At 29.8% G+C, this 7,976-nt stretch overlaps 1 protein-coding gene across 1 annotated transcript in view; it reads left to right on the top strand.

Annotated features, from left to right (window-relative positions):
* The first annotated feature begins 5,023 nt into the window (after positions 1–5,023).
* Positions 5,024–7,976, top strand: part of LOC100165748 (tubulin-specific chaperone cofactor E-like protein) — an 18,733-nt gene continuing 15,780 nt past the window's right edge. The window contains exon 1 of the mRNA XM_001947187.5: positions 5,024–5,414. The gene's annotated coding sequence lies outside the window, so the exon portion shown is untranslated. The remainder of the gene's footprint in view (positions 5,415–7,976) is intronic.

Raw genomic sequence — 7,976 nt, 5'->3', positions numbered from 1 at the left:
ATGTAACATGTTTCATGTAATGATGTATAATATCATGCATGTATGTCACTAAGTTTTTATTCTACTTGAAATTACAGAACAATGCTCATACGTAATATATATTGATTAGGTATTTAATTTATTGTTATCGTATTGCTAAATTATACATTTGTCTATAAAACAAAAAATTGGTTTTTCGTTATGAAAAACTATAACCTATCTTCTAAAAAGGATATTTATCTAGCTTTAACTATTTTTTAAAGTGTTTTCGAAAAATTTGATGCCATAGATGGAGATATGTCTATAGTTAGATACATCTTCCATATTTCGTAATTTAAATAACGGTTTTATAATATCCACTATCCAGCATGTAATTATCAGTAAAAATACCTAGTCTTAGATGTAAGTTAAGTAGTAGTTATATGTTCAGCATTAAATTAATTTGATATAATATGTTTTAAAAATTAACGGGTATTTTTATCGAAATCACATGTGGTTTAGTCTTAATTTTTTTTCTATTATACTTAAAAGTTAAGGCTTCTGATTATTCTATCTGCTTATAATAAGGAACATATAACCTATTGGCAACGAAGTCATAAATACAAATTGACTTGATGTTTTTATATAAGTCATAGACTCAGAACCGTTAGTCCACAGGATTTTTTTTAATGTATTATCAAATGTAATATGATTACATTTTTAATTTATTTCTGTCTTCTTTATACAAATTTTTAAATCATTGATTATAAATAGGTACCTATTATTTTATTCTCATAAATCCTTTTGTTTTCAAATAAAAATATTTACTTATCTAAAAAGGAAAGTTAGGAACAATAATAATTGAATCGGCCAGATGAGTCATAGCTCATGCCATATGCACTAAATATTATATTGTATAATATATATAGTAAATATACTAACAAAAAAGAGTTTTAGTACCTAGTACCTATAATCTATATGTTATGTACAACGTACCTACACTATAACTAATGAGACTAATAATGGATTGAAATCATTATGTTTGACCATAACTATACGTCTATACGAATAATATTTGAAATATAAATTCAAGGTCTATACAGATTTTTTTTATAAAGTAATGCTATTAAATGCTAGGCCTAAGACTGTTATTATAATAAGGTATAAGGAGTAGATAAAATATATTAATATTTGAAGTGGTGAGATGTTAATGGTTTAATACTATATGATGAAGATACAATTCGAAAGTCGAAAGCGTATTGTGATTTGTGATGCGGGAATATGTCATAATAATTAACCAGTTACTTACGATTCATTTGAATTTAGTTTGAAGTATTTAAAAACTAAACTAATAAGTTATATTAGTTACCTAGGGCATACGACAGTAATAATACAATAACAGTAAGTTTCTTTTTCACTTTGTTTAATTTTATAAGTCAATGGTGGTGTGGAGGTGGAATGGCATTCCAGAATGTGGAAGGTATTCTCTTCACCTATAGACTATAAGTGCATGTACATTGTACACGATCATTTTATTGTTACAAAAATAGATGACTCGTTTGCCTTTGCATCTTAGTGTCATTTATAATGTTAGTAATCAAAAAAAAAAAAATATATATAATTTATCATTATACCTGCTTAGTACTTATACCTAGCAGTTACCATGCACATTGCACCATGGAATGATTGTGTAAAATTGTTGATTTAATATGAAGCTCGTTTAAAAATTATGTGATGATTTATAAGGTCCAAAATTGTAATACGTAGATATATATTATACTACATTAAATTGTTGGTTTATTTGTTTTAAAGATGACAATAAAAATAATATTTCCACTTAATGTATGAAATTCAAATATCTAAGTCTATAGTCTGTATACAAGTATATTCTAGACCTAGAATAGTCTGTATTGGTGATTCTGTGTTAGTGGTTACATTATAGCTTACTATTATACTATTTTCAACTATACGTCTACACCCCATAAAGTTAAAATTATAAAATATTGAGTTCGACATTTACGGAGGTACATTGTATTTTATTAAATTACTCTTCAAAATTAGTTTCATTGAATCAGTTAACATTATACTGACACACTGTCAAGTATCAATTTAATATCTATAGTGAATAAGTAACTATATACTTTGTGGTTTAATTGGAAACATATAAGTATTCAAATTCAGATAATTTCAATATAATATGAAGCGTTATTATAATAATATTATGTTTGGACGACCGGTTGTAAATACGATACTCGACAAGTAGGCGCGTGGGCAATATTCGATGACTGTGGGTTTGCAAAATGGAAAAAAGGTTCTCCTACGTCTTAACTTGTTGATCATTACATTATTTTTTTACCAGGAGAAAGTCAGCTGTTAGCGTAATAGATCAATGTAGGTATCAATTATTTTGGCACACATAGCCGGGCGACCAATGACCCGCAAGGTAGGTACTGGTTATAAGAATTAAATATTTTCATCATACAATTAATTCATAATTGATCCAAGACTATTTAGTCTATAGTCTATTGCAAACTTCAGGGTTACGAAGTTTCAGGAATTGAATGTTAAAATGGCGATAAGTAAATTAAGCTGCTTGCGAATTTCCATAATGACTTTGAGTCTCTGAATTTGAAATTAATCATAAGAACAGAACAATGATTGTATACATTTCACTTGAATATTTCATGTCATTTATCATATGCCACTCATACAACTGTAAACATAGCATTAATTTATGTGATGAGAAAAGTTTTACACTAAATGTATTTTTATGTATAAATATTTATTGGTATTTAATTAATTTTGTTTCATAAAAACATTTTGCTTAGATGTGCGTATTGTATATATTATACCTATTAGATTTTTTCATATAATTAGTTTAATTACAAAATAGCTTATTCATGTAAGTATTATTCGTCTAAAAAAACCCAAATATAGGTAGGTAGGTAGGTAAACTATAGTTAACTAAGTATTACTTAATAAATTGATTTTAAGTTCGTATGTAATTTAAAAAAAGCTTAACCTCTTTACATCGTGTCTTGTATAGTACCTATCTGTATATTATGATATTATGATAATATTATATTCTCTTTGCGACTTGTGTTGGTATTATAATTTATAAACATGTTAATTGAAAATAAAAACACAAATATCCCACTAAGGATAATAAAACGATTAGGTAGTTATAATGTTATATAACTGAGATTACATTTTACATATTAGTCGAGATATAGGCTATAACTATGTTTTAATATTTATATTATTCTAATATAAATTTGAATGTGTAAAATAACAAATACTAATTAAACAAAACAATTTAAAGGAACTAAATAAATATTTTCAAGACAACCACTACCTTTTTTATTTTAGAGTACTTATATATATTATACCTACCTAAGAGCTAGAAAACTGAAGATTTTAGTATTTTACGTTTTACAATGATATTGTAGTAGATTGAGTTTATCAACACTATTTCTAGTTAAACAATTTGGATGGTTTGGTGAATATTGGGGGTATATTCGAAATGTTTTTGCGGGGACATTTTAATGGTGTTAATTTGGGGCTCAGGCGCTCAGCATAAGCGAAACTACAGGCCAGTGATTAGTGATACCATGGCTTGACCTAATGTACTGACTAGATAACATGAACTGACTTAATACAATTTAAAATTTAAATTAATAGCCAATTTTGAAAATAGAATTGTTTTTATATTTATCATTTTGGCCTGTACTTACTAATAAAACTGTCTAGTTTCCCTTATGTGACTCAGAGTCATTTTACTGTTGTTAGTTATTACTGTGTTCGCACCTCGCGTACAATAATATACCTATTGGTATTATTTAATTATGAATGTAGCCAAATAAAGTGTACAAACAAAGAATACAAAAATAAGGAAAACTGAAAAGTACTTATTTAATAAAAAAAAAAGAAACTTGGTGACAAAATAAATTTCCCAAAAAACTGTTGTCTCGAAAATTTTCTAAAAAATTAGTGATATCACAACAAAAACACTTTGTCGAACTCCGTGTAAAAAACGGCTTTGTAAAAAAAACAGATCTGTAAGCACTTTAAAGATGTGATATCATAAATTAAAGTACATTTATTTTGTTTCAATAATTTATTTACTTGGCGAGAAATTATATAATATATTGTATTATGACACAGTACATGAAATAACGCGAACAAAATAAACAAAAGACGTAAGAAGTTTATTATTAAAATTTAAAATATCATAGTGTACATTTCTACTCAAAAAAATAATAAATAATAAATAATTAATAATTATTATTATAATTATTATTATAACCTATAATCATTAATCAATATTCAATAATACATTAAGAATATAAGCATAGGCGCAAATAAGAGTGCTTTAGGGACTAAGTCCTCCCAAAAATGTCCATAGCCCCCCCCCCCCCAAATCAAAAACGCTATTTTCGCCTATGAATATAAGTAATTACAATTTATTACTTACTATTTCGGTTATTTTTCATTGTTATTGACTTTATACAATATTAATAGTATTATGATATATGAATTATAGTTTATGAGTATGATATTAGTTTTCAAAAATGTGGCCATAGTATAGATATTTATTTGCATTGTTTCATAATATAGGTAAGTAGGTATAGGTATTTAATTTCCCTATACTATGTACCTATCTTAGGAACTTCAATAACGTACCTACACTAGATGCATCTATACAATTTTCTAGTTTTGTCACTTTTGTCCTTAGCCTCTTCGACTGTTTCATTATTTTCGCCCACGTACATTATAATTTAAATTTTCCCGAACTTTAAAAAAGTAAGCCCCGGATTCTAAATTTATAATATTTCCTATTGCTGATTCGGTGTTCGTAGTCGAATGGCAATATTGTTACTTGTCGTTGGGTATTCAGTGACCAGTGTTTAGTGTTGACATAGAACGTGTTGACAAGCCACGGACGGACGCAAACGACACGAGGTGTTTCGATCGACGGTGGCGCTGCGAACGGCCAGGATCGACCGCGCGGTCGATATACAATATTATTATGATATAACAAAATAGCGCAGTGGTAGGGATCGCGCGAAGAACAAAAGAACAGAGTGTGCTTCACGCAGCCGATCGCGGACCTCTCGTCGCCGCTTACTGTTTTACTGCGGCAAGCAGTCCGTCTGTTCAGCGCGCGGGTTTAGGGTCGCGCAGGCACGAGAAAAAACGAACGAAAATAATTTATGAATCTTCCAAATCGTTATATTATATATTTATATCCAAAACATTATAAATCATTTTGGAGTACCTAGCGTACATTATTATTGCCTATTAACTTATTATTCTTTCGTTTTTTTTTCTTCCGTTCGCGTATTTAGTTTTGATGTACAAAGGCAGTCAGCGGCGCACAAAGTCTACCAGAACAGAATTCTTTCGCAGTGCCGGGACAAAGGACTCGAGCAGGAGACTGAGGATACAAAGTCAAGGTCAGGCCGAGTTTTCAAACCAAATAAAAAATAAATATATAATATAAACACACTTCATAATAATATTATATAATAATTTTAACTATACTTCCATAAGACTGACTAGCTATTATTACAAATTGTCGATGGCTTTAAGTGTGAATCATTCCCTGAGGGACAGGTTGAGCTAGTCTATTTAGGGTTAAATTCGTCCACAGGAGACTAGGAGCAATCCTCGATTCTCCAGGGCTATAATATGTGGATGATAGATATTACAAACAGTGGCGTGGTGAGTAATATTTTCAGTATGGGCAATACGATTTTATTTTTAATCATATTAACTGAGAAAATGTGTAGAACAGGGATAGGACATCTCAACAATTCACCACCCATCCATCATCAATTTTTTCCAAAAAGTCTTTTTAGACCTTATATTATATAATATGTTACCACGCCACTGGACATAATCATATGAACAAATAGGTACTTCATCATATTCAATACGGTATAGACCGTGTCGACTGTTGATGACTCTATAGTCTGTACAATAATGCTATATTGCTATTGTAACAATAATATTATAATTCATAAGTGCAGTCGCTACTGCGACGTTCTAAACGTACATTAATATTAAGACAATAATTAGCCTAATTTCTATTAATAAATTGTACAACATTGTAGCTTTTATCATTTGTTTAATAAACTGGTCGTAAACTATACCTATAATATTACTTCAGTTTACTTGTGCAAAAGGAAAATTTAAAATGCCATAGGCCTACCACATACATTATAATATTATTCGTCGTAGATGGTTGCGCGTGGGGGAAGAGGACGAGCCTCCGCCAGTGGGTCACCCGCCGGCCATCACCACCGCCACCTCCACTTCACGATGGTTCAGCTGTTTTTTATTTACAAACACGACAACGGGCCCGACGGAACAATAACAATAATAACTACACGACCCGCTCCGGCGCGTGCGAGTGCTTAAACTGGTAGGCGGTGAGGGGGAGGGCGGCGGCGGCGGCCGAGCGCATAGTATTATTATTACGTCGTAATTCGATTACGCGTACAACTTATACTATAATGTAACACACCGCCGCGGTTTTCGAGGTCGACGAGATTGAAAAACTTGACGTATAATGTTATTATACATGTATTATTTAATATTTTATTATATTATTATAATTTATTTATTAGTAATTACTTATTAGTATGATGATACTCGATTGCTGTCCAGCACCGAGTTACCGTCCCGCGAAAATAGAAACAAAGTAGTTAGCAACCATTTCAAAATAATTTCAATAAATATCACCGCATCAGCATCGCGATTCCCGGTAACCGTTCGGTTCGTGGTCAGGACTTTGCACGGCCACCGCGATTTTACGTGGACATACATTCGAGAGAACGATTTGTATTTTGTACCCACCGTATCTAGAGTAATACTTGTCCCCAGTTGCTTACCCACAGATTCTATACCTATACTGATTACTGGTTCGTTTCTCCGAGAATATTGACCAGATGATATGGGTTAATACTTTTAAGTTATAATATACTTAATATGGATCAGATCGAGGATTTATCTACACAAAACTTCAGTTTGCGCCGTAGATCGTTTTTAATTTAACTGCGCGGCAATAACAACATTAATATTATAACGTATAATAATATTATGTGGATGTCGAAAATCGTTGCGAAACTGTTTTACGATGAATTGATGAACAAATAATAAAACATTGTGAATATTAATAAATTTTTGTAACTATTACGTTACCAATGGATAAAATAGTAAGAATGCGTTATTTACATGTTTTGAAACTAATTTATTCGGCTATAATTAAAATCACTATTAAAATGTGTTAATTGTTAATGTGTTATTATAATTTAATTTTAGATTCTGAGTGTGAAATGATGAATGACGTATTGATTTTACAATGATGTGTGTTTTTTTTTGTGTCTGTCATCACCTTTTAGGACAGTAAAAGTGCTTGGATTTTCTTCAACAGTACCTTTTCTGATAGGAAAGTGAATCTAGTTGGTACTTTGGGGGGGTCAAAAGTAAAATTTTTCCAATAGTTTTCAAAAGCGCAGTGAAAAACAAAAGAAAAATTAAGGAAAAACAGGAATTTTTACGCAAAATCTGTTTTCGAGAAAATTGATTTTGGTTTTTGGTGTAACTTTAAAACGAATGACTGTGGATACATGAAATTTTCATTGGTTGTTTATATTTCCATTTTCTATACATGATAAAATTTTCAAAATATTTTGATTTGTTTTGAGTTGTTTACGGACAATTTCAGTTTCCAATTTAATTAGTTTTTTTTTTCTATGAATGTCAATAAAAATTTATTTGTTAAGTAAAAATACTTAAAAATTTAATACAAGGCTCCTACTATATTGTTACAATGATATTTGAAAAATATTAAAAATCCTTAGTCACAGTTTTTCTTTATTAGCATTAAATAATGTAAATGTAAATATGTAAAAATCACGAAAATTAGCAAATTATTTTGAGTTAATAATTCGTAAAAATTTTTTTTTTAGAACTAAGATTTTAAAATGTAATACAAGATTCCTTATAGGTTA

Source organism: Acyrthosiphon pisum, chromosome A1, assembly GCF_005508785.2.
Source record: "Acyrthosiphon pisum isolate AL4f chromosome A1, pea_aphid_22Mar2018_4r6ur, whole genome shotgun sequence".
Taxonomy (NCBI): domain Eukaryota; kingdom Metazoa; phylum Arthropoda; class Insecta; order Hemiptera; family Aphididae; genus Acyrthosiphon; species Acyrthosiphon pisum.
This window is presented reverse-complemented; position numbering and strand designations above follow the sequence as displayed.